The sequence below is a fragment of the Gorilla gorilla genome, chromosome 5 (genome assembly GCF_029281585.2).
Source record: "Gorilla gorilla gorilla isolate KB3781 chromosome 5, NHGRI_mGorGor1-v2.1_pri, whole genome shotgun sequence".
Taxonomy (NCBI): Eukaryota; Metazoa; Chordata; class Mammalia; order Primates; family Hominidae; genus Gorilla; species Gorilla gorilla.
In genome coordinates, this window is record NC_073229.2 from 59,811,278 (window position 1) to 59,838,785 (window position 27,508).

The following is a 27,508-nucleotide window of genomic DNA, read 5'->3' on the forward strand; positions in this document are numbered from 1 at the left end:
GAGATGGAGGGGAAATTCCAAGCTTTTTTACCACCTTGCTAGCTTAAAGGAAGCAAGCATCACATATTAAGTGCTGACCATGGGGAAATCACTGCTCTGTCTTTAATCCTTGAAACAGTCGTGTGAGATGAGACAGTATGATCTCAATTTGCAGATTGAGTTCCACAAGGCTGAAGTTTGCCCATGATTCTGCTGGGAGAGATCCACGATCATCTTGCCAGGAAACAGTTCCAAGGATCCGAATCCAAGTTGGCCTGAATCCACAGGCCAAAGCAACCTCACTTTCTCCTATAATGTCTTTCGTATTTACCAGTATCTAGCACTATGATGGTTCAGTACACACTGGAATGAGTGAATGAAGAAATGAATGAACAAATGATTGGATCCCAGGTTGGTAAAGAAAACCTCTCAGCACACACAAAAAGGGTGGAGGATGGAGGCGGGGAGGAGATGTAAGAATAAATGGAAAATAAAACAAACAATCGTTGTATTACCACTTCCTCTGGGGCTGGGTCATGGTTTTTAACGGTGTGCAGCGGGCACATCCAGTGTGGTACAGGCACATCCACAAAGAGAAACAAAGAGCTATTTATTTACTTCCTTTGAGGGGTAAATAAAGATCAGGTCAAAACAGGCTCCCCCCAACCGCCAGGGGGTCTTCCCCAGGTGTTGATGCAGCACTTGGCCTGGAGCAGTCACAGGTGGCCTCTGCTTGTGTGTCATCCCGCCTTCCTTTACACATGCATGGGTCTGGCTCGCAAGGGAGGCCCCACGTGCAGTGGGGAAGTAGCGTAAGGGGAAAGGTGGCAGGGCAGGGCTTCCTCACCCCTCCACCAGTGCAGCCAGGGCAGCAACATTTATACCACCAGGAGAGAGATGTGAGAGTCAACAAGTGGGACGGCGCTGGCCTAAGAGCTGGCTCGGGGTGCTGGAGGCCCCATGCTGGGCCAGGCAGTAGATATGCAGATGGCTGCATCTTGCGGGGATAGGACTAAGAGGGGGACCACGTACGGGTACAGCCAATCCCCATTATTCATGGAGTCTGTATTTGTGAATTTGCCTCCTTGCTAAAATTTGTGACTCCGAAATCAATACTTGAGGTGCTTTGTCATCTTTCACAGATATGCGCAAAGCCATGAAAAATTTGAGTCACCCAACATGCATGTCCCTGGCTGAGGTGGGACAGGGCAGTGCTCTGCCTGTTTCAGCTCTCGTAATGTAAACAAGTGTCCTTGTCACAGTCTACTTAGTGCCACCTTTTCTGCATTGCTGGGTTTTTTGTTGATTTCGCTGTTTGAAATGGCCCCCGAGCCTAGGGCTGACGTGCTGGCGAATGTTTCTAAGTACAAGATGACTGTATGCGCCTTACAGAGAAAATACATTAGATCAGGTTTGTTTGGGCATGAATTATCGTGCTGTGGGGCATGAGTTCAATGTTAATGAGTTAACTATATATTCAGTAAGGTGTCTTCAAACAGAAACACACAGAAAACAAAGTTATGTATTGATTAGTTGATGAAAGTCTTGTGACCAGTGGCTCACAGAAACCTAACCCTGTATTTCCCCTAGGAGCAATGGGCCAGTGTTCACCAGTTTGGTGTTCGTGGTGACTGTACAGAATATAACTGGTGAGAATAGTGAGAACTGGTAGTATTTAAATATTATAATAACTAGGGTAGCTGTATCCTTTGGGTACCTGTGAATGCCAGTCTGTATCTACTCATCCGTCCGCCATCTATCATCTATTAAACACCCACTAAGTACAAAATCCAACACTAAAAGCAAAAAATATAGGATGCAAGCAGGGTCCTGACCCTGTCACTGACCATCTTAACTGTACAATGGGAGAATCTGTACGTTAAGACTGACTCTGAAGGTTTTATTATTTTATTTGGCTTAGATCCCTAGGTTGATATACTAGCATTGGGGCCTAAAAGTTTTGCCAGTGTTTACATCAGGCAAACACCTGTGTCACAATAACAGCCTAATACATACACTTATTAGGGCCAGGCACTGTTCTGAGTGCTGTATGTGCATAAAGCCTCCTAACAACTCATGTAATCCTCCTAATAGCCCTGTAAGGTAGATACCATTATTATCTCCAACTTACAGATAAGGGCACTGAGGCACAGAGAGGTTAAGAATGCACCCCATGGCTGGGTGCGGTGGCTCACACCTGTAATCCCAGCACTTTGGGAGGCTGAGGCGGGTGGATCACGAGGTCAGGAGATCGAGACCATCCTGGCTAACATGGTGAAATCCCGTCCCTACTAAATATACAGAAAATTAGCCAGGCATGTTGGCAGGCACCTGTAGTCCCAGCTACTTGGGAGGCTAAGGCAGGAGAATGGCATGAACCCAGGAGGCGGAGCTTGTAGTGAGCGGAGATCGCGCCACTGCATTGCAGCCTGGGTGACAAAGCAAGACTCAGTCTCAAAAAAAAAAAAAAAAAAAAAAAAGAATTCACCCTGATAACACAGCTGGTGTGTGGAAGAGGCAGAGGGGTTTATGTGCCTCCAGTGACATGGAAGGAGAACCTGCATCTTGTGAGGATCTCAGTCCACCCTCAGTGATGAGGAGGGTCCCTCTCCTTAGCCATGCCACTGGCACTGTTCAGTAGCAGGAAAGCATGAAGTGACATTGGGAGGCTGGGGCCACTCAGAAGTCCAGGCAAGCAGGGCAGGCATGGTGGCTCACGCTTGTAATTCCACCATTTTGGGAGGCTGAGACAGGTGAATCACCTGAGGGTAGGAGTTTGACACCAGCCTGGCCAACATAGTGAAACCCTGTCTCTACTAAAAATACAAAATTAAGGGGCCAGGCGCAGTGGCTCATGCCTGTAATCCCAGCACTTTGGGAGGCTGAGGAGGGCAGATCACCTGAGGTCAGGAGTTCGAGACCAGCCTGACTAATAGGGAGAAACCCCGTCTCTCCTAAAAATACAAAATTAGCCCAGTGTGGTGGTGCACGCCTGTAATCCTAGCTACGTGGGAGGCTGAGGCAGGAGAATCACTTGAACCCAGGAGGTGGAGGTTGCAGTGAGACGAGATCACGCCACTGCACTCCAGCTTGGGTGACAAAGTGAGACTCCATCTCAAAAAATAAAGTCAAATAAAATAAAATAAAAAAGAAGTCCAGGGAGGAAAGCAGGGCCTGCATGAGGCCATGCCTTGGGGAATAAAGTGAGAGTGACCCATGCACGCAGGCAGACAGAAGGTCTGGGATCTAACTGTGAGAGGAAACAGGGAGCCTGACAGCTCTCCGAGCAGGCCAGGGCAGGGGGGCCTCTCTTCCAGCAAGGCCAAGAGGGGCCCAGGAAGCCAAGCCCCAGGGAGAAGTCTGAGAGACCAAGGCCTCACAGAGGAAGTGTCTCCACAGAGATTTCCAATTGCCACACCACCTTCTTTCCTGGAGCAAAGAGGTGCAGTTGGTGAACTAGGGCCACGGGTAATGGGAAGAATGGGAAGGAGAGATCCCATCCAACCTGGAACACTGGAGGGACAGCTAGAGTTGGAGGAGGGGTGAGTGAGGACACCTCCCCTCAGCTCACAGAAGAAGTCACACACCTCACCAACTGAGAAAAATCAGATTCCACGCCTGGTGTGAGAGGGAAGTGAAACCGCACCTCCAATGCTCCACTGCCCTCCCCTCCGGCACTCTGGCCCATCCTGCACCCCGGCCGCCCCAGGATGGCGGGCTCAGAGGTGAGGGCCTATCAGATGCGTTCATGGGCTCCCTTAGGGCCTTTTGGGCTCTGAGTCACAAGGGTGGCTCTCTCAGAGCTGTGATGGCCTGGTCTCTCCTCCCCAGGGAGGCAGAAAGGGAACCAGGGAAAACAAGGCTTATAAGCTACAGAGGTAAGGGACTGTGCCCATCTTGTTCTTTCCTTTTTCACATACACGGAACATGGTACCCGGTGTATCCATGGTAAGCACTTAATAAACAGACACTGAGCTGATGAATGAATTAATGAGTGAGTGAATGAATGAGCTAGCACTGGACCCACAAGGCTGCCTGTCAGCCTCTAGCCACATGGAGATTCCCACCTCCAGAGAAGAGCTCTACTACGTATGTTCCCCAAACTCCCTGTCAGCTAAATGTGACCTGTGACCACCTGGTGATCAAAGGGATAAGCTATCTGTCAATTGTTAGGTCTCGTTCGAAAATAAACCTCTTTTTCCCCTATTTTTGACAAACCTTGACCTCCCTACCTCGACCCTGCTCACATTACATTTGACCTTCTCAATGACCTCTCTAAGGGATGGACACATGACCCTCCTCTACCTCATCAGATAACAGCGCAGACCCTCTCCCCTCGCCGCCCCCCTGCCAAGGGGAAAATATGGTGCTCCTCAATGAACCTCACCCTGATCCTACAGGGTGCTCCTGGGAGAAGGGCTCCATGATGACCTCCAAGGGGCCTCTGGCGAGGGAGAATCAGACCCTCCACCTTTGACCAGAGGGGAGGGAGTCCAGTGTGAGGGCATTAGCCAAGGGGGTTCTGGTCCCTCTGCTCTAGGCCCCTCACAAAAAGAAGTCCAGCTGGGAACATTTTTCTCCCAGCAGGTCCCCATAGGAAAGCCATCCTCACCCACATGACACAGGCTCCCCATACCCTTCTCATCTAGATCTCATGGCAAAGACTGCCAACTGTCCCCTAAAATCCACTTTCCCTTCTTGTACCTTTGGTACTAGAAGCTCCACTATGTATGTTCCCCAAACTCCCTGTCAGCTAAGTGTGGCATGTGATCAGCTGGTGACCAAAGGGATGTCATCTGGCAACTTTGAGGTCATGCTCTGAAAAGGAAGGGCAGTGCCTTTTCTTTCTCGTCACTTTCCTCCCTCCCCACTGGCTGGCTGACGGACCCAGCAGCCATGGTGGGATGCCATCTCCCACACGCAAGGGCACAGGAGGGGCTTGGGCCCTCAACACCACCAAGGGGTCAGATCACCCACCCGGATCTGTATGGGAGAAATTTCCATTTTGTTAAGCCACTCTTGTTGGAGTCTGTGTTACAGCAGCCTAACCTCCCCTAGTGCCTATCCCAGCCCATTCTTTGGTGCCAAGATGCTGATGGGTAAAGGCGTGAAAAAGGGGCCTTGTCCTCATCCATGTCTCCAGCCCTTCACCTCCATCAGGCCAGCTTCCCAAGTGTTTGAGTGCCTTCCAGGTGGTTAAGACACCACTAGGCCGGGTGCGGTGGCTCATGCCTGTAATCCCAGCACTTTGGGAGGCCGAGATGGGCAGATCACGAGGTCAGGGGATCGAGACCATCCTGGCTAAGACGGTGAAACCCCGTCTCTACTAAAAATACAAAAAAATTAGGCAGGCTTGGTGGCAGGCGCCTATAGTCCCAGCTACTCGGGAGGCTGAGGCAGGAGAATGGCGTGAACGCGGGAGGCAGAGCTTGCAGTGAGCCGAGATCGCACCACTGCACTCCAGCCTGGGCGAGAGAGTGAGGCTCCATTTCAAAAAAAGAAAAAAAAAAAAAAGACACCCCTGACTCCACCCCCACCTAATGCCAAATGAGGTTGGAGGTGAATGTCTCTCTCACCATACCCAATTTATTCCTCCCTCGAACTGACCATTTCTCAATTGCGTATCTCCTTCCCTGCTCAGGAAACCACTGTACTCAGGCCAACCCATCCTATGGGGAAGGTGGTAAGGAGGGCAGAAAGTGTGTGGGCTTAACACCGGAGCCCAAATCTCCTCCTCACTGCTCACCAGCTGTGTAACCCTGGACAGATCTCTTAGCCTCTCTAAGCCTCAGTTTTTGTTTTTTTTTTTTTTTTGAGACAGAGTTTTGCTCTTGTTCTCCAGGCTGGAGTGCAATGGCACAATCTCAGCTCACGGCAACCTCCGCCTCCCGGGTTCAAGCAATTCTCCTGCCTCAGCCTCCCAAGTAGCTGGGATTACAGGCTCCTGCCACCACACCCGGCTAATTTTGTACTTTTAGTAGAGACGGGGTTTTTCCATGTTGGTCAGGCTGGTCTCAAACTCCCGACCTCAGGTGATCCACCCGCCTTGGCCTCCCAAAGTGCTGGGATTACAGGCATGAGACACCACGCCTGGCCGCCCATTATGAAATGGGGGTAAAAATTGCTTACAGGTTTGTGGAGAGAAGATTACAAACTTGTAAAGTCCCTAGCACTGTGCCTAGCATGTGGTAGGTGCTCACTAAATCGTGGCTGCTCTTACTATGATGCCAAGCATGGGAATACTGAGGACACAGCTGGAGAGGAGACCTATGACCTCCCTGGTGGAGGGTGGCCAGGGAAGGAGTGGAAGAGAGAGCTGGGGAGAGGAAACTGTGGCCATAAAGAGGAAGAGAGAGGCAGAGCTGGAGGTGACATCAGGGGAGAGAGGAGTGGGTTCGGCGATGGCCATGCTGGGCGAGGTGTGGAGAGCACAGCTGTGCTATCTATCAGCTGCCTCCAGCTCAGACAATTCCTGTGCCCATCTCACTTTTGTCTGCCCATCGCCTCTGCCGGGTTGGACACCCTTACCACCACAGTCACCGTTGCCACACTGTTGGCTGCTATTTCTTGCCTCATCTTCCTTCCTGCTCATGATATGGCAGAAGGTGGCAAGGGAAGCAGCTGCCCTCCGCCAGCAGCCTCCCTGCCACTGAAGGCTGAAGCTGTCCACAGGCATGGGTAAAGAGCTCAGGCTCCAAAGACAGATGAGCTGGGTTCCGTTCCCAGCTCTAGCACTTAGGAGCGGGATGACCTCAGCAAGGGAGATGACTCAGCTAAAGCTTCAGTTTCCTTATCTGCACAGTAGGGATAACAGGGCTGTTGAGAAGAAGGAATGAGATTATGCGTGGTAAGCATCCAGCCCAGCACAATGTCTGGCACACAGCAAGTGTTCAATACACGTTCGTGTTCGCTATTATCAAGGCCAAATAGGTTTGTGACCTGTGCAGCCACACAGGGTCCCATGTTCAGGAGGGGTCCCAAACTTGGTTAATGCTCTGTCACCACCATCCTGAAACTGTTTTTTTTTTTTTTTTTCTAAGAGACAGGGTCTCACTCTGTTGCCAAGACTGTAGGATTGCAGTGGCATGATCATAGCTCACTGCAGCCTTGAACTCCTGAGTTCAAGTGATTGTCTCACCTCAGCCTGCTGAGTAGCTAGGAATACAAGCAGGCATCACCAGCTATTTTATTTTTTAATTTTATTTTATTTTATTTTTATTTTTTAGAGACAGGGTCTCACTATGTTGCCCAGGCTGGTCTTGAGCTCCTGGCCTGAAGAGATCCTCCCGCCTTTGCCTCCTAAAGTGTTGGGATTACAGGCATGAGCCACTGCACGCAGCCTTGAAATTCTTAATAGTTTTTGAACAAGGGCTCTGCAAACTATGTAGCTAGTCCTGGCTATTATTAACATATATTTATTGAGTCTGCTGGCTGGCAGTGGCTATAGAAGGGGACACCTGTCCAGCAGTTTGTTAAAGATGTGGGACATTAGAGGGCCTTGGGAGCCTCAAAGGAGGGATTTAAATACAGTGATGTGGCACCATGCCAGGTTGCCAGCAATTAGAGACTAAGAGGGCAGTGAGACCCCCACACATACTCTCACTGGGGCCGGGCACAGTGGCTCATGCCTGTAATCCCAGCACTTTGGGAGGCCGAGATGAGCAGATCACCTGAGGTCAGGAGTTTGAGACCAGCCTGACCAACTTGGTGAAACCCCGTCTGTACTGAAAATACAAAATTAGCCAGGCATGATGGTGCATGCCTGTAATCCCAGCTACTTGGGAGGCTGAGGCAAGAGAATCACTTGAACCTTGGAGGTGGAGGTTGCAGTGAGTCAAGATCACAACATTGCACTCCAGCCTGGGCAACAAGAGTGAAACTCCGTCTCAAAAAAAAAAAAAAAAAAATTCCTCTCACTGGGCACTGGGGATGGATGGGGGTGCCCTCCCTGCAGACAGCCAGAACAATGGGCAGCCTCTGGAATGCACCATGCCTCCCTATTTCAACCATTCTCCCACCAAGGGCAAAGATGTCCAATGTACCTGAGGCAAACACTCACCCATCTGCCCTGTGGGTCCAATCCTCTGTGCACCCAGGACAGAGGCCATGCACAGCTCAGGAATACAGGTGTGTCCACGGAGGCCTACATCTTCAGGATATGGAGGGACAAGTGGTAAACCAGTGCTGCCCCAAAGCCCCTAGGTGCCCATGTCCATCTGGGTCTTACCGCTCAGGTTGGAGCTGGTATGGGGGTAGCACAGAAGAAGGGGTGCTCATTATACTTGTGGTGGCCTGAGGGGTTGGTCCAGCTCCAGGAGACAGAAATATCTGCTCCTTCTCTTAAATTTTAAATCCCAGGGTAGTATGTCTAGAAAGTAATATGGGGTGTTTGGGGCAGTGACTTGAACCCTCAGGAAATATGGAGCCTTCTGGTGGTTCTCTGGAGCTGGTGATACCCCTAGACACTATGATGAGGCTATGATGAGGCATGACCTCCCAGAGCTGTGCAGAGACCACCTCAGGAGGCACATCTGGTACCTGCTGTCTGTCTCCCCTACTGGACTGTGGGCTCCTGGAGGGCAAGGTCCACCCACAGTGAGGCTGATCAGATGTGCACAGACCCGGCCTCCAGGACCACGGCACTGTCTCCTCTCCATGCCCCAGGTCCTGCCTCGCCTTCCCCAGACTCACCACCACAGCCTGGCCCTCTTGTGTTCCCAGGCCTTCCTGGAGCGGCCCAGGGGAGAGTCTGAGGGTGGCCCAGCCCGGCAGGTGGAGTCCAGCCTGGAAGAGGCCCCTTTCCATCTGCCTCCGGCCACCTGTCCTGAGTACTCACTCCTTCCAGACAGCTGGAGAGCGGCCCCAGAGCCTCTGGTTCAGGGGACTGGGGGAAGGAAGGCAGCTCTAAGAGAGCTGAGCCAAGGCTGGAGGGGAGGCCCCTGGAGCGGGTGGGAACACTGAGTGTGCGTGCATGGGGGTGGGGTGCAGGAAGGCACTTGGGAGAAGTGGGAATTGGGGGTGGGGTCAAAGAGTGGAATGTGGAGCTCATTCTCCTGGGGGCACAGCTGTTTATTCTGATCTCCCTCTTCAGCTGCTGCATGTTCCTTATCTTGGGGCTCAATCCAGACTCCACCTCCTCCTCTGTTGCTGAGCTGGGGAGGCAGACTCTATGGGAGACTTCCTGCTCTGGCTACCTTAGTTCCCTGCTACAGCCTGCTAAAAGGGACAAGGGGGAAAAGCAGGCCTCGAAAAGAAATGTGTGCTCCACTTCAGACCCACTCTGTGCCCATCCGTAGGTTACTGGGGCTTGAAGCTGAGTCATCTGCCCCTCACCTGACTTCACCCACCCCTAACTGCCATGACAACGGGAGCCGGTCACCCCAGAGTCACCTGGATACTTCACAACTTTACTGGTGGCCCAGGACTTGCAGGGCTGGCAGATAGTGCAGGCTTATTGGAAACGTGGGGCGGAGGCGGCTGTGACCTCACAGGGTACTTCTCTGGGCCTTCACACTGTACTCCTTCCTGCCAACTTTACACTCGGCACCTACTGTCCCCTGTGAGATGCTATGAAAGTAAGAAGACTAATTTTCCAAATACTTTTGGAAACACAACTCATGACATGTTTCTGATTTTTCATGAACATTTCAAAAAGTGAAAAAAGCACTAGAGAAACAAAACTCTTTTAGTTCTGCTCCTCCAAGAAATAACCACTGTTAACACTGTGGTATATTTCCTTCAAGTCTTTGTGTGTGTGTGTCTAAAATACAGAGTTGTAAATATATGTACAATTTTGCATCCTGATTTTTCTCTTAACATTACCATATAATTTTCATGTTACCACATATATTTTGCAACTGACTCTTTTTTTTTTTTTTTGAGACAGAGTGCAACGGCGCGATCTCAGCTCACTGCAACCTCCGCCTCCTGGGTTCAAGCGATTCTCCTGCCCCAGCCTCCCAAGTAGCTAGGATTACAGGCACGCATCATCACACCCGTCTAATTTTTTGTATTTTTAATAGAGACAGGGTTTCACCATGTTGGTCAGGCTGGTCTCAAACTCCTGACCTCAGGTGATCCACCTGCCTTGGCCTCCCAAAGTGCTGGGATTACAGGCGTTGAGTCACTGCACCTGGCCGACTCTTTTTTAAGAGACGAGGTCTTGCCCTGTCACACAGGCTGTAATGCAGTGGTGCCATCACAGTTCACTGAAGCCTCAAACTCCTGGGCTCAAGCGATTCTTCTGCCTCAGCCTCCTGGGTAGCTAGGACTGCAGACACATGCCACCACACCTGACTACTCTTTTTTATTTCTTGTACAGATGGGGCCTTGCTATGTTGTCCAGGCTGGCCTTGAACTCCTGGCCTGAAGCGATTATCCTGCCTTGGCCTCCCAAACTTCTAGGGGTTACACACGTGAGCCACCACACCCAGCTGACAAGGTTTTTTCTGCACTTAGAATTATTTAATTAGGACAGAGGCTGGAAAGTGGAATTACCAAGGCAGAGGCCTGGGATCTTTTGCAGGCATTTGATTTCAATACCTATGGCCAATTTGTTTCTGAAGGTAGAATTTAGCACATGAGAAGGCCACAAGCTGGGCACGGGCACGCCCGCCTAGACTGCCATGTTAAGTATACCACTCACGGTGAGGTATCTTTTTAATGTGCCCATGTCCTGTTACCTTTGGTAGACTTTATTCTTCTCTGGCTGTTGGGTGTCCAGCCCCCTCCCTAACAGCACAGCCACTTCCCTCTGGGAGTTCCGTTTCCCCTATTGTAAATCCAGGAGCCAGGCTGCCTGACCTGCACCACAGAAACCTGCCCATTTCCACGATGTGCAGACTGGCAGAGGTAACAGCCAGCTGCCCTCATCTTCCTGTAGTTCTCTCTTTCGAGCCCCTGGCACTTTGTCCATTTCCAAGCCTGGTTCTGCAGCTTTCCTAGTGAGTCTATGAGTTTCTGACCTTCTTCCAATACATTCCGTTTGCCTTATATTAGTCAGTCCACTTCTGCTGATAATAGAACTTTGAGAGTGATGCCTCCCCAACTTAGTGCTTTTTAAATGGCAAGTCGTTTTACTGTTCATGAAGTCATGAAGCTAATCATGACCAGCACGTTTTAAAAATGAAACAGCAAAATAGAATTTTAAAACATCAAAAGTATATCAACTGTGGCCAGGGTAAGTATTGTTCAGTGAGTCTTGTTTTATAATATATTGGCCGGGCATGGTGGCTCACGCCTGTAATTCCAGCACTTTGGGAGGCCGAGGCAAGTGGATCACCTGAGGTCAGGAGTTCGAGACCAGCCTGGCCAACATGGTGAAACCTCCTCTCTACAAAAACACAAAGTTAGCCGGGTGTGATGGCGCACACCTGTAATCCCAGCTACTCAGAAGGCTAAGGCGGGAGAATCACTTGAACCCGGGAGGCAGAGGTTGCATTGAGCTGAGATCACACCATTGCACTCCAGCCTGTGTGACAAAGCGAGACTCCATCTAAAAAAAAAAATATATATATATGTGTATATATATGCACACATACACACACACATGCACACATAGATGTGTGTTTGTATGCATGTGTATAAAATGGGTTAAAATTAAAACATTTCAGCTGGGTGCAGTGGCTAACACCTGTAATCCCAGCACTTTGGGAGGCTGAGGCGGGCAGATCACCTGAGATCAGGAGGTCGAGACCAGCCTGACCAACATGGAGAAACCCCGTCTCTACTAAAAATACAAAATAATTAGCTGGGCATGGTGGTGCATACTGTAATCCCAGCTACCTGGGAGGCCGAGGCAGGAGAATCACTTGAAAACGGGAGGTGCAGGTTTGGAGGTGAGCTGAGATTGCGCCATTGCACTCCAGTCTGAGCAACAAGAGCGAAACTCCATCTCAAAAAAAAAAAAAAATTAAAACATTTTTAATTTAATTTTAATGCCTATAATCCCAGCACTTTGGGAGGCCAAGGCTAGAGGATCACTTGAGGTCAGGATTTTGAGACCAGCCTGGGCAACATAGCAGAAACGCTGTTGCTACCAAAAGAATTTTTAAGTTATCCAAGTATGGTGGCATGCACCTGTAGTCTTAGTTACTGGGGAGGCTAAGGTGGGAGGATCATTTGAGCCCAAGGCTGTGGTGAGCTACGATTGCACCACTGCACCCCAGCCTGGACTACAGAGCAAGACCCTGTCTTTTTTTTTTTTTTTCTTTGAGATGGAGCCTCGCTCTTGTTGCCCAGGCTGGAGTGCAGTGGTGCGATCTCGGCTCACTGCAACCTCTGCCTCCTGGGTTCAAGCAATTCTCCTGTCTCAGCTTCCCTAGTAGCTGGGATTACAGGTGCCTGCCACCACACCTGGCTAATTTTTGTATTTTTAGTAGAGACAGGGTTTCGCCATGTTGGCCAGGCTGGTCTCGAACTCCTCACCTCAGGTGATCCACCCGCCCTGGCCTCCCAAAGTGCTGGGATTATGAGATTACAGGCGTGAGCCACCGTGCCTGGCCAACCCTGTCACTCTCTTTTTTTTTTTTTTTTGAGATGGAGTCTTGCTCTGTTGCCAGGCTGGAGTGCAGTGGTGCGATCTCGGCTCACTGCAACCTCCGCCTCCCGGGTTCAAGCAATTCCCCTGCCTCAGCCTCCCGAGTAGCTGGGACTACAGGCTCGTGCCACCATGCCCGGCTATTTGTGTGTGTATTTTAGTAGAGGTGGGGTTTCACCGTCTTGGCCAGGATGGTCTCAATCTCCTGACCTAGTGATCCGGCCGCCTCGGCCTCCCAAAGTGCTGGAATTACTGGCTTGAGCCATTGCGCCTGGCCGACTCTGTCTCTTAAACAAATTTTTTTTCTAGTTTTGAAAAACATTGCCCTAACTGAACTTAAGTTACTTGAGAATAAAGAACAGAGCAATCCTTCCTAGATGTTTTTTATATTTCTCCTCAAATCTTTAGTACCCAGAAAAATACACTTCCTTGCCAAGAGTGCTATATTTCAAGGTCCACCCATTATTTCCCCCCATTCATAGCCTGACACCTTTCCCTATTCTTCAGTTAATGATGGTAAATGGTAATGGCCATCTTTTCCTCCTGGTTTAAAACTTGTTAATGCAACCAATATTCTGCCAGTCATCCAGGCTGAAAGTTCAAGGGTAGTCCCTGATTCTTCTCATTCATGCTCTTCCTGGAGCACAGGGCCTATTAGGAGAGAAGGAATGCCAGCAGCAAACTACAGCGCAGGGCAACCTACTCCCTTGCGGAAGCATGCATGGTGCCTCACGGGGGAAGGGCAGAGGACTCTTTAGATCTTCCTACCAAATAATTACTAATTTCCATTGCTTCTACTTTCAAAATAGTTTCCCAGATCACCCCCTTGTTTCCATTTCTACTGGCGTCACCCTAGTTTCTTTTCTTTTTCTTTTTTCTTTTTTTGAGACGGAGTCTCACACTGTCGCCCAGGCTGGAGTGCAGTGGCTCGATCTCGGCTCACTGCAAGCTCTGCCTCCTGGGTTCACGCCATTCTCCTGCCTCAGCCTCCCGAGTAGCTGGGACTACAGGCGCCCACTACCACGCCTGGCTAATTTTTTGTATTTTCAGTAGAGACGGGGTTTCACTGTGTTAGCCAGGATGGTCTCGATCTCCTGACCTCGTGATCCGCCCACCTCAGCCTCCCAAAGTGCTAGGATTACAGGTGTTAGCCACCGCGCCCAGCTAGTTTCTTTTCTTTTCTTTTTTTTTTTTTGAGCCAGAGTCTCACTCTGTCTCCCAGGCCAGAGTACAGTAGTGCGATCTCGGCTCACTGCAACCTCCACCTCCAGGGTTCAAGCAATTCTCCTGCCTCAGCCTCCCAAGTAGCTGGGATTACAGACACCCGCCACAACGCCCGGCTAATTTTTGTATTTTTAGTAGAGACGGGGTTTCACCATGTTGGCCAGGCTGGTCTTGAACTCCTGACTTTGTGATCCCCCCACCTCGGCCTCCCAAAGTGCTGGGATTATAGGCGTGAGCCATCACGCCCGGCCTAAAAATTATTATTATTATTTTGGGTTTTTTTTGAGACAGAGTCTTGCTCTGTCACCCAGGCTGGAGTGCACTGGCCCAATGTTAGCTCGCTGCGCAACCTCTGCCTCTCGGGTTCAAGCGATTCTGCTGCCTCCACCTCCCGAGTAGTTGGGATTATAGGCATGTGCCATCATGCCCAGCTAATTCTTGTATTTTCAGTAGACATGTGGTTTCACCATGTTGGCCAGGCTAGTCCTGAACTCCTGACCTCAAGTGATCCATCTGCCTCGGCCTCCCAAAGTGCTGGGATTACAGGTGTGAGCCACCATGCCTGGCCTAAAAATTATTATTTATATATATATATAAAATATATATATGGAGACTTGCTCTTGTTGCCCAGGCTGGAGTGTATATATATATATATATATATTTTTTTTTTTTTTTTTTTTTTTTTGACACAGGGTCTCCCTCTGTCACCCAGGCTGGAGTGCAGTGGCACAATCACTACTCACTGCAGCCTCCACCTCCCAGGTTCAAGCAATCCTCCCACCTCAGCCTCCTCCTGGTCTACAGGCACACACCACCAAGCCCGGCTAAGTTTTCGGTCTTTTGTAGAGACAAAATTTTGCCATGTTGTCTAGGCTGGTCTCCAACTCCTGGGCTCAAGTTATCTGCCCGCCTTGGCCTCCCAAAGTGCTGAGATTACAGGCATGAGCCACTGTGCCTGGCCGGTCCTCTCTTTTCTAATGAGATACCTGCCTGAGGCCAAATTTTCTTCATATACATCAATGAAAACATACTGCAACAGATTAAATCAGAAACTGATGAAAATCCAGCTGTCTTCTATGAAGTCAGGCATTAACAAGATTTGCAAAAATGTAAAACAAGGCTATACTTCTCATTATTTTTGTTTTGGAAAATAGTTTTCATTTAAAAAAAAATTCAATGCTTATGGGTTTTTTTGTTTTGTTTTTTTGAGACAGAGTCTTGCTCTGTCACCCAGGCTGGAATGCAGTGGCGTGATTTCAGCTCACTGCAAGCTCCGCCTCTCGGGTTCACACCATTCTCCTGCCTCAGCCTCCCGAGTAGCTGGGACTAAAGGTGCCCGCCACCACACCTGGCTAATTTTTCTGTATTTTTCAGTAGAGACAGGGTTTCACCGTGTTAGCCAGGATGGTCTCAATCTCCTGACCTCGTGATCCACCCGCCTTGGCCTCCCAAAGTGTTGGGATTACAGGCGTGAGCCACTGCTCCCGGCCATTTTGTTTTTTTTTTTTAAGACGGTGTCTCGCTTTGTCACCAGGCTGGAATGCAGTGGCACGATCTCGGCTCACTGCAACCTCCGACTCCCTGGTTCAAGCGATTCTCCTGCCTCAGCCTCCCAAGTAGCTGGGACTACAGGCATGCACGACCATGCCCAGCTAATTTTTGCATTTTTAGTAGAGACGGTTTTCAACATATTGGCCAGGATGGTCTCAATCTCCCGACCTTGTGATCCGCCCACCTCGGCCTCCCAAAGTGCTGGGATTACAGGCATGAGCCACCGCGCCTGGCCAAAAAAAATTTACAATGCTTATGTTAACATGCAATGAGTTTCTTATTGTTACTTTAAATAAATTAATATTTAAAATTTCTCATATCAAATTTTTTATCAGAAACAAAATATCAACAGGTATAGGGAGGGACAAGTCAAAAGCTTATATTATTTATTCCAGGGAATGCCATGTCGGGTGCACCGATTATTAGGTATAGCCTAAAAAACAAAAGTTCTGGCCAGGCATAGTGGCATGCGCCTGTAATCACAGCACTTTGGGAGGCCGAGGCGGACGGATCATGAGGTCAGGAGTTCAAGACTAGTCTGACCAAAATGGTGAAACCCTGTCTCTAATAAAAATACAAAAATTAGCCAGGTGTGGTCGCACATGCCTGTAATCCCAGCTACTCAGGAGGCTGAGGCACGAGAATCGCTTGAACCCGGGAGGCGGAGGTTGCAGTGAGCCGAGATTGCGCCATTGCACTCCACCCTGGGCGACAGAGTGAGACTCGGTCTCAAAAAAAAAAAAAAAAAAGTTCTTTGGGATCCTCAATAATTTTTCAGAATGTAAAGTGGTCCTGAGATCAGAAGGCTTAAAAATTGCTGCAGTAGACCTAATACATCAGTCTCTAAAACGGCCAATTCCAAGCCTGGTTACCTAGTTCTTGGTATTCTTTACCCTTATTCACATTTTTACCTCTTGGCCCCATTGTGCTGCTGGATATTTTTTAACTATATTAGGGCAGGGTGCAGTGGCTCACATCTGTAATACCAGCACTTTGGGTGGCCAAGGTGGGCAGATCGCTTGAGCCCAGGAGTTCAAGACCAGCCTGTGCAACATGGCAAAACCCTGTCTCCACCAAAAATACAAAAAATTAACTGGGCGTGGTGGCTTGTGCCTGTGGTCCCAGTTACTTGGGAGGTTGAGGCAGGAGAACTGCTTGAGCCCAGGAGGCAGGAGCTGCAGTGAGCTGAGACTGTGCCACTACACTCTAGCCTGGGTGACAGAGTGAGACCCCATCTCAACTAAAAAAAAAAAAAAAGCAAGAAGTGGGCATATCAAAAATAATTATTGTTCTACAAATAACAGTGATTATAGAAATAACCACTAGTTCTTTTAGAAATAAGAAATAATCAGTAATACTATAGAAAAAGAATAAGAAATAAGCCTAATAATTGCCATAGAAATAACATAAAAATTATTTCTATAATATGGCCTTCAGTAAAAAACTCAGAACATTCAGAAGAGTAAAAAGACCCAAAAGCAACCACCATTTAAAACTGCTCCGGAATAATTTCTCATCTAATCCATTCTTCTTTTATCTCCTCAAATGGCACCTTTGAGAAGAAATTCCTGGTTAACCCATGCAAAAGCAACCACTCCTTCCTCCAGATTCCCACAGCACTGTAGTTGAAACCTTTCTTGAGGCCCAGCTAGACCATAAAAGTATGCATACTGAATTCCTAAATGTGCATATTTAACGGTCATAAATTCAGTTATATCTACTGGAAGAGACACCAACCAACCACAGAAACCTATGTACTATTTATATGATGTGATCCCTTCACCCAGGCTTAACATAATGCTTAACCAAAGACCAGAGCCTGTGTTCCAACAAAAACTGGCCATGCTGAGGAATCTTAGAAATGGAGGAGAATGTCCAAATCATGTAACCTGTGTTTTATGAGCAGTCTCTTTAAAATAGAGACTTTAATAGTAACTTTGATGTGTGTCTTGTTTTTACACTGACTTTGAACCCAACACTGCGTCAAATGTGGCTCCACTACATGAAGAATGGACAAGTGAATGGTTCCAAGGCCTCTGAGACTTACAGATGTTGGATGAATATACTAGGTGACTGAGCCCAGGAGTCCTCGACCCATGTAGTCCTGTCCTCTGGACAGGGTATGTGGCATCCCCTCTAGGCCAGGGCTGCCACCCATTGCTGGGTGAAGGTCTCAGGTGTCACTTGAAGGCCAAGGTGAGAGGTCCTGCACTAGGACCCAGCTGAACCACCCCCTCCAGACTTACGCTCTCAGCTGCTGGCCTAATCCCACACTCCTCCCAAAGCCTGAGTCTCATACAACAGCGAGGAAAGGAAAATGAGCATTGGAGGGGGAGCTGGAGGAAAAGCTTGTTTGCACCATTGCCGCAGTTGGGGTGGCTGTGGTTGGGCTGATTCAACCAGAGCTCCCCAGATAGGTTAGGGCCCAGCCCCACCTAGCAGAGCTCACATTCACCACCACCCACTCCTGCTTCCGGGGCTGTGTGTGACACCTGACCTTCCTGCTGTGGCAGGGCTGGGGCATGCTTGCTCCTTCCCTTCCACCTTCTTGGCTTAGTGGACAATCCTAAAGCACTGGCCAGAAGGCACTGGGGGATCCAGGATGCTCTGGGCTTGCCCGGGGGGATTCGTGTCAACACCATCACATCTCTGTGCATCCCTGCATGTCACGCACACAGGCAGTCAGGGGCCTACCAGCCTGCTCTACTAGTCCTGAGACTGTGTACGTGACAATGTCTCAACAGGGAACCCAGTGTAATCTCACACTTGCCCTGGTAGGTGGATACACATGTGCACACACACGTGTGTGGTGCACACAGTATGCATGAAAAGTCTGAACCGGGCACAGTGGCTCACGCCTGTAATCCCAGCACTTTGGGAGGCTGAGGCGGGTGGATCACCTGAAGTCAGGAGTTCAAGACCAGCCTGGACAACATGACGAAACCCTGTCTCTACTAAAAATACAAAAATTAGCTGGGCATGGTGGTGGGAGCCTGTAATCCCAGCTACTTAGGAGGCTGAGGTAGGAGAATCACTTGAACCTAGGAGGTGGAGGTTGCAGTGAGCTGAGATCATGCCATTGCACTCCAGCCTGGGCAACAGAGCGAGACTCTGTCTCAAAACAAAAACAACAACAACAACAAAAAAGAAAAGTCTGACTGAGGTCAGAGTTATTTCAGCCACCAGGCTCTCAATACAACCAGCTATATGACTTTGGACTAGATACTTAACCTCTGTGCCTCAGGGGCTTTATCTGCAAAATAAAAAACCTCGGCCAGGCACAGTGTCTCATGCCTGTAATTCCAGCACTTTGGGAGGCTGAGGCGGGTGGATCAAAAGGTCAGGAGTTCAAGACCAGACTGGCCAACATGGTGAAACCCAGTCTCTACTGAAAATACAAAATTTAGCTGGGTGTGGTGGTGGGTGCCTGTAATCCCAGCTACTAGGGAGGCTGAGGCAGAGAATTGCTTGAACCCAGGAGGCAGAGGTTGCAGTGAGCCGAGATCGTGCCACTACACTCCAGCCTGGGTGACAGAGCAAAACTCCATCTCAAAAACAAAAAAAAAACAAAAAAAAAACAAAAAAAAAAACCTCATAGGATATGTTTGTGAGGAATAGCTGAGAAATGGGTTAATAAATATCCATACTTACTATAAACTGACTTATGTACAAATGGCATACAGGATATGGCAGCACTTACAACAGCCCCTGGCACATGGAAGTGTTGTGTAAAGATGCACTATTATTATCACCAACATCTTGAGTGCCATGTGTCTGGGAACACATGAGGATTCAGAGAAAAGCCACACAACAGATTCCCACAAGAAGCACCAAAAATGACTTCTAGAACCTGTGTCAGAGGAAAGGCAGAGAAGAAACAGGGGGGAGGAAAAACTTTCTGAGGACCACCCAGGAGGCACCCAGCTCAAGTCCAGTGACTGTAAAAAGTTTTAAGAACCCAAAAGGCTGGGCCCAGGCCGGAAAAGGCTGTACCCTCGGAGATCAAGGGATATGAGAGAAAAACTCAGTTGGGTCCTAGAGGTAGAATTCAAAGAAAAGATGGGAGTTCCCCCAGGACCAGCAGGTACCAGCTGACTGGAAAGAAGGAAGAGAAGGCCTGGAGAAAACTAGCATGTTCTATGCCCTGGCCTACGCTCAGTCACTCAGTACATCTGAGGGCTTGTAACCCCAAGATGAAAATAGATGCCACATTTGAAGAGTCTCCAAGTTTGTGGTTCTATAGCAGACACCGCTTACAGAAAAGACAATGGAGCTGGGAGGAAAGGAAAAGGCAGCCTTGCATCCTAGGGGCCCGCTGCTGGGAGGAAACAGCACTCCTCCCCTCTATAACCCAAAGACAGCTTTGTGATAGCCACTTGCCAGAGTAGAATAAACCTCCCCTGGGCCTTATTCCCAGTGGATTCCACAGCACCCAGCATGGCAAAGCTTAACAAACCAGAGCTTAAGACTTTGCGAATAATAAACAGACATCTTCCCAGGGACAGGCAGACTGGGGGCCCTCTGCGCCTCATGCTCCTGCCCCTGGCTGGTCCTCCCTCCTCCATCTGGAGCCCAAATTGGAGCTCAAGGTCTGCATCTGTCTGAGGCCCCTGCTCCGGCTTCCTTTCCCAGAACTCAGGGACCTCAGGGGAGGTGGCAGGGAGGAACAGCAGAGAAGGAAGAGAACAGAGAACAAGAGGGAGGGTGAGTTGGAGCAGCAAAAGCTGGGGCCAGAACTGGGAGTTTCTGGGACAGCCCCAGCTTCAAATATTCTGTCCAACTGTCTGACCACAGGCCAGAACTTGTGGACCGATTTTTATTTTAGAAAAGAGGGTAACATGAAGCCATAGGTGGGATGGTGAGGAAAGAAAGCAGGGCTGTCTCTTTGGATCTAGATGGCCCCATATCCACCCCGAGGACCTCTGTCTGGGAGACGATGATGCCCATGATATGGTGATAATGACAGCAGCTATCACTCAAAGGACGTATGGCCTGCCCACCATTCAGCAGGGCTTTGTGTGTACTGCCTCATAATCCTAGGGAAGTGTAGGCTCGGAAGTGGGTTTTTTTTTTTTGAGACAGAGTTCCGTTCTTCTTGCCCAGACTGGAGTGCAATGGCGCGATCTCAGCTCACCGCAACCTCTGCCTCCTGGGTTCAAGCGATTCTTCTGCCTCAGCCTCCCGAGTAGCCGGGATTACAGGCATGCGCCACCACACCCAGCTAATTTTGTATTTTTAGTAGAGACGGGGTTTCTCCATGTCGGTCAGGGTGGTCTCGAACTCCTGGCCTCAGGTGATTCACCCGCCTCAGCCTTCCAAAGTGCTGGGATTACAGGAATGAGCAACTGTGCCTGGCCGGAAGTCTTAATCCTGCAGTCTCTCTGCCTCCCCTGTGCCTCAGTTTCCTTATGTATAAAAAGCAGAATAATAATGCCTCCCTCATGGTCTGCTGTGAGGATGCAAAAAAGATACCTGACATATAGTAGGCATTCAACTAATATTGGTTATTATTAATTCTCACCATTACCCAGAGATGTGGGGTCTATAGTTATGCCCATTTTACAGACAAAGAAACTTTCACACAGCCAGAAAGGAGCTGAGCTAGGACTCGAAGTGGGGTCGTTTGTCTATAGAGGCTCTCTCGACCACTCCATGAGAGATGGCACAGATTAGTGGTTACATGCACAAATGTTACAGCCAAATGGCTGAGTCAGACTTCCAGCTCAGCCACAGATGGGCTGTGTGTACGGAAGCAAACTGCTAGACCTCTCAGCACCTTGGTTTGCTCACCTGCAAAATGGGTGTCTCTGGCCAGGCACAGTGGCCCACGCCTGTAATTTCAGCACTTTGGGAGGCCGAGGCGGGAGGACTGCTTGGGTCCAGGAGCTCAAGACCAGCCTGGGCAACACGGTGAAACTGCAAAAAACTATCTCTACAAAAAACTAGCTGAGTATGCTGGGCGCGGTGGCTTACACCTGTAATCCCAGCACTTCGGGAGGCCAAGGCGGATGGATCATGAGGTCAGGAATTCGAGACCATCCTGGCCAACATGGTGAAACCCCGTCAAAGATACAAAAAGTTAGCTGGGTGTGGTGGCGGGTGCCTGTAATCCTAGCTACTTGGGAGGCTGAAGCAGGAGAATCACTTGAATCTGGGAGGCGGAGGTTGCAGTGGGCCAAGATCGTGCCAATGCACTCCAGCCTGGGCGACAGAGTGAGACTCCATTTCAAAAAAATAATAAAAAATTAGCTGAGCATGGTGGCGCCATGCCTGTGGTCCCAGCTACTCAGGAGGCTGAGATGGGGGAGGAGATCAACTCTGCCTGGGAAGTCGAGGCTGCAGTGAGCCGAGATCACGCCATGGCACTCTAGCCTGGGCGACAGAGTGAGACCCTGTCTCAAAAAAATCAGGGTATCCTTGCTCATTCTGGGCTCTGTCTCTGTGTCCCTGGAGGCCCAGTGGCTCTGTGCTTCTCTAAAGATCTGAGCGGGCAGCAAGCAGATCTGGGCCAACGATGGAGGTACCAGCAACCCTCTCCTTCCAGAGATAACCCCTCAGCCCTCACCTCAGGAACGACTGTCCTGGGGAATTTCACCCAGGGTGGGAGAACTGGTCAGGCCACTGAGTGCAAATAGTTTCAGAGAGGTGGGGCTCCTGAGGCCCCTTCCGGGAGATGACACAGGTGTCATGCCCTTTGAAGGGCATAAAAGGCCATGCCACATTAGTTACCCTGCTGGCTCGCAGGGCCGTTGGTCCTGCCCTCTGCTCTGGACACACGGGTCCCTCTCTCTCAAAGGGAAAGGACAGTCAGGAAGGGGAAAGAGAAGATGTGGAAGAAATCCCTGATCTGGGGACGGGTGTATGCTGCAGAGGTGGAGGCCTGCACATTCTGGCCGGAGCCTGGACAAGACAGAAGAGCACCTTTTATGGGGGCTTTGCTGGATCAAAAGCAGTTCTCTGGGCCCCGGTGTGTAAACAGCTGGTGATGGGCTGGGAGCAGAGGCCCCTTGAAACCAGTCAGCGCCTGAAGAACCCGGCAACACTCTTCACCCAATCCAGTCACCCCGGGGTGACACACTGGGCAACAGCCCCACCTGGTGGATGATCAGGGACTACCATGGGCCAGGGAGTATGGGAGAGCAAAGAATGACATAGAAGAGGAAAGCAGGGGGAAAATCACATCAGGGGTTTACAGGCGAAGGGGCTTTGAGGTCGTCTTGCTGGCAGAGGCCCCTCTTATAGCATGAGCTCTAAGCCCCATTTGTTAGAAAGTTCTACGTTTTTTGAAAATCTGCCTCCACTAGTCCCGCTAACCCCCTACTTGAAGGTTTGCCAGGGCAAACTTCTAAATATTTGCATACAGATATAGTATTCCTCCTAAAACTTCCCCTTTGCTGCAATCTTCCAGAATTTGACCTGACCTGTCACCTCCTGCATCTTTTTTTAACTTGGCTATCCTTTCTTTCTTTCCTTTTATTTATTTATTTATTTATTTATTTATTTATTTATTTGAGACAGAGTCTCACTCTGTCGCCCAGGCTGGAGTGCAATGGCGTGATCTTGGCTCACTGCAACCTCCGCCTCCCGGGTTCAAGTGATTCTCCCGCCTCAGCCTCCTGAGTAGCTGGGATTACAGCCCGTGCCACCACGCCTGGCTAACTTTTTTTTTTTTTTTTTTGTATTTTTAGTAGAGATGAGGTTTCACCATGTTGGTCAGGCTGGTCTCGAACTGCTGACCTCGTGATCCGCCCACCTTGGCCTCCCAAAGTGCTGGGATTACAGGCGTGAGCCACCGTGCCCGGTGGCCATCCTTTCTTAAATACATTAACTTCCAAGGAATCCCTTCCAATTCTATCCCTCTCCCATACTAGCAGCAGCATTTTAAAAAATCCCTTTATATTTCAGCCTCCCTGTCTCAGTGTTTGATATATTAGGAAAGTCAATGCTCAGACTGAGAGTTAATTCACGAGTAAAGAGCCTAGACTTTGAAATCAGATAGATCCTTGTTCAGCTCCAAGCTCTGCCACTTACTAGCTAAATTACTTTCAGCAAGTTTGCCTTTCTGAGCCTCAGTTTCCTATCTGTAAATTGGAGATAGAGGTGTTTACTACCTAGAGTTGTGGTGAATAAATATTAAATGAGACAGTACAGGTAAAAACTTAGGGACAGCTCCCGCAACACCATTCAGCTCCTAAGTGGCAATTACAGCCACATTCCTCTGAGTTTAAAGGTTGTAGGAAATGCTTTGGGGAAGAGAAAAGTGAAGGGGCCAAAGAAGAGACTTTCTGGAATTAGCCTTTCTCAACCTGCACGAATCCCAGGTGAATTCCAACAGATGGGTAACTTGTTCCAATGCCATTTCTAGCAGTGTCTGTTGCCACCCCTAGAAAGGGGCAGGCCTTGACAGCTCTTTGAAACTTGAGGATTTAAAATTTAAATGTCTTTGAGGGCAAGATAAACACATCTACTGCTCAGCAGGGAAAGGGAAACTTGGCAGGGGCCCCAGAACTTTCCCCACCCCCAGCCCTCCCTAAACTTCCTCTTGTGGTTTTTCAAGAGTACAACCTGTTCTCCACAGCCAAGCCAGTGCCTGGGGCAGGGGGCCAGGGCGTGCCAAGGGCTCCGCTGCACCCCACCCTACCAGCGAGTGAGGGAGGAAGGTGCGTGCGTGGGAGAAGAGCAGCTTGGAGGTTTATAGTTCTTAAGGTTCACATCCTGCTTACCCGTTTTCTCAGTGCAGCCACCCTCCACCCAGTTCCCACCCTCGACTCCCAGCATCAATACCCATGCCCCCGACACACATCCCTTTCTCAAAGACAGATGCATGAAGTGCTTTGACTGCAGGCAGAGAGGGACCGCCTCAAGGCCTCCCCAAACCTGTGGGGAGGGCCCTTGTAAGAAATTTAAAAGCGTTTCAGAAAGGAGGTGGAAAAGGGGCTGGAATCCATGGAAACTGTCCTGTGCTCTCGCTTGCATCACCAGCATTATCCCAGCCTGTCTGGAGGGAACTGGATAGGATATACGGATGCAGCTTTGGAAGCAGGAGCTGTGGGAAAGAGAGGTGTGAGCATCTTAAGCCTGCACCCGCTCCTTGGCCATCTTCCTTACTCAACTACCAAGCTGGAATGCACATCTAGAATGTGAGCATCTCTGCTATTCTTAATTCCCAACAAAAGAGTTGTCTTGGTTTCCCAAATCCCCAGATTCTGGCACATCACGTCCAAGTTGAGAAGTTCTTTCTTGAATATAATCTTAGTTCATTCCTCCTGGTTTATTCACATTCCCCCTTTCCCTTTGAGTGAGGCTTACACAGGGGAAAACATTCATACGTTTGTGTGCACGCACACACACACACACACAGCCATCAGGAAAGGATACCAGCTCTGTGCAGTTCCCACAACCCTATTCCAGGCCTGCTGGGCTCACTGTAAACAGTACCAGCCCTATGGCTCAGCTAACAGATGGCTGTATCATCCAAGATACAGGACCACAGACTCCCTTTAGGAAACTCCTAAGTTCCTGGCTCAAGTGCACATTTTTTGTGGTCAGCGAAGGAGGCAGGCTAGCCTAATGGTTAAGAATAAAGCCTCCCAAATCAAGTGACCTAGGTTTAAATCCCAGCTCTGCCATTTGTTTCTTGTGTCTGAAGGAAGATTACTTATCTCCAGTGCCTGCGTTTCCTCGTCTATAAAATGGAGAGAATCCTAATGCCTACCTCATAGGACTATATTAGGAGGTTTAAATGAGATATGATCTCTAAGCCACTTAGAAGAGTACCTGACAGTGTTATGTAACTGTTAGCTAGTATTCTAAGCCCTTGAGGGAAGAGGAAACCGGAAGGAGAAGATGTTTGGGACCATGGAGGTCATGATCTCAATAACTGGCATAGACTAGGACTCTGCTACAATTATCAGAGACGCTTTCAGTGTTAAGTTCCAGGGGAAGAAACTCTGATTTGATTACCATGACATCCCCAACAGCTGTGGGAATAGCCTGTGCAGATGGAGTATGGCCATAGCAAATAGGTGCTGAATGAATTCATAAATTGCTGTGTCAGTCATTTCCTGAAGGAGCCCCAGAATTGAACGGCCAGAAGAATCTGTGAGGAAGCAAAGGGAGATCCACTTCTCTATCCACGTCTGGTCCCAAAGAGAAATGAGGTGGTAGGCAGAGGGCAAGGACTCATCAGAGGAAACAGTCTCAGAGTCCAGGGATGGGGAGGGGGTGCCCAGGATTGTGTGGACTGTCACATCACCCCCAGGTGGACCCTCCCAGCTGTACCCTCCCAGCTGTACCCAGCTGGGAATTCCTGTGTTCTTGGTACCCAGCCCAGAAAACTGCCTTTTCTGGGATTCATCCTGTTCATTCCCTTGATGGTTAGACAGTGGATTAAAGGGAGCAGGAATTGTTTCTGGGTCACCCCTATATTCCAGTGTCCAACACCACAGCTGGGGTTCAATCCAGCTCTGTGGAATAAGTGCCCCCAAAGACTGCTATGCTTTTCATCCTTCTGAACCCAACTCAAATGTCCTTTTCTCTCTGAAGCCTTCCCAGCCACCCCAGCCAGTGTACTTGGCATCTATGTCTATTGTTTTGTGATCCATATTAGCTGTGGATGAATAACATCATTGCACCCTCAGCATTCCATATAATGCCAGGCACATAGTAGGTGTTCAATCAATGCAAATGAATAACTTAATGCTCCCTTAGTAACAGCAACCAATTTATTCAGTTATTCCTCTTGTTGGCACTTCAAGAGACAGAAGAAGCTAAGATCATCATCTATGTATCAATCAGACACCACTGAGGGGTCCCTCCCTCCAGTTTCATCCCGGTGCACTTGCCAGAGCACTCACAGACTCCCCATCCACACTGGTCTGCCCTCCTACTGGCCTTCCACCCCATCTTTGAGGCATGAGAAGAGCAACAGCCCGGTAAAGCCACGGGGCTTCCAGATCAGCTGGAGGGGGTTGTGCCGATGTGTGTACATACAGAGGGCTCAGGGCCTTTGGGGGTTTCTCTGCCCTTCAATTCCGTGCAGAACACCTCACTCAGTGGGAAAGTGAGCCAAGCTTTGGGTGCCAACTGGGAAGTGATGAGGATGCGGCGACCCCATTGACCCACCCAGCGCCGATCCCCAACGCATGGTCTCCAGCCTGAGCTGACATCCCATCTACCCCGGTTTCTCCAGCACCCAAGCCTACCTCCTCGCCAGGTGACCTCCCCGGAGCACCGACTGGGGTCGCAGGCGCTCTGTCCCGCCGCCTCCGGAGCCTGCCTTTGGGGAGTGGGGGTGGTCGCAACCACCAGCCGCGAGGAGAGGATTGCACCTCTGCCCCTGCCCGGCATCCGAACAGAGCCAGTCTCCACCCCTCCAGTGGCAAAGTGTTTACAAAGTCCGCGCCGCGCCGCCGATCCAGAGCTGGGCAGGAAGTGGGGAAGAGGGGGCGGAGGAGACAAAGGGGCTGGTGCTCTGCTCAGCCAAGTTTCGGTCCCCGGCCTGACCCTCCCACCCCCTGTACACCCTCGACGAGGCCAGGAGGCTCATCCGGCGCCGCGCACCCCCCGCCCCACGCGGCATAGGTGCGGGGGCGGGGCGCCACGGAGGCTCAGGTGTGGGCGGCGGGGCCGGGGCAGCACGGGTTCCCGGACCGCTGCCTCCCGGCGTTGGCAACTCCTCCACGTGCTATCCAGGAAGTAAACAACATCATGAGGAGCGACTTCTTTTTCTTTTTCTTTTTTTGAGACGGAGTCTCCCTCTGTCGCCCAGGCTGGAGTGCAGTGGCGCGATCTCGGCTCACTGCAACCTCCGCCTCCCGGATTCAAGCTATTCTCCAGCCTCAGCCTCCCGAGTAGCTAGGACTACGGGCGCACGCCGCCACGCCCGGCTAATTTTGTGTATTTTTAGTAGACACGGGGTTTCACCATGTTGGTCAGGCTGGTCTCGAACTCCTGACCTGAGGTGATCCACCCGCCTCGGCCTCTCAAAGTGCTGGGATTACAGGCGAGAGCCACCGCGCCCGACCGATTTATTGACTCTTACTACACGTCAGGCACTGTGACAGACTCTTTCTGTGTATCATCTCATCTTTCCCCCAGTTTTACAGAAGAGGAAACTGAGACACACTGAGGATTAAGGTCAAGTGCCCGAAGTACCATAGCTGGCTAGTGTTAGGATCAAAGCCCAGAATCTGCGTCCTGCCAGGCACCTGCAAA

General features: G+C 49.9%; 1 protein-coding gene across 2 annotated transcripts in view; it reads right to left on the reverse strand.

Annotated features, from left to right (window-relative positions):
* Window positions 1–26,704, reverse strand: part of CCND3 (cyclin D3) — a 114,422-nt gene extending 87,718 nt beyond the window's left edge. Inside the window, exon 1 of one of the 2 annotated variants that reach the window (XM_031012064.3) lies at window positions 26,497–26,704. The gene's annotated coding sequence lies outside the window, so the exon portion shown is untranslated. The remainder of the gene's footprint in view (window positions 1–26,496) is intronic. The other variant, XM_031012065.3, reaches the window with a different exon arrangement.
* Window positions 26,705–27,508: the final 804 nt, after the last annotated feature.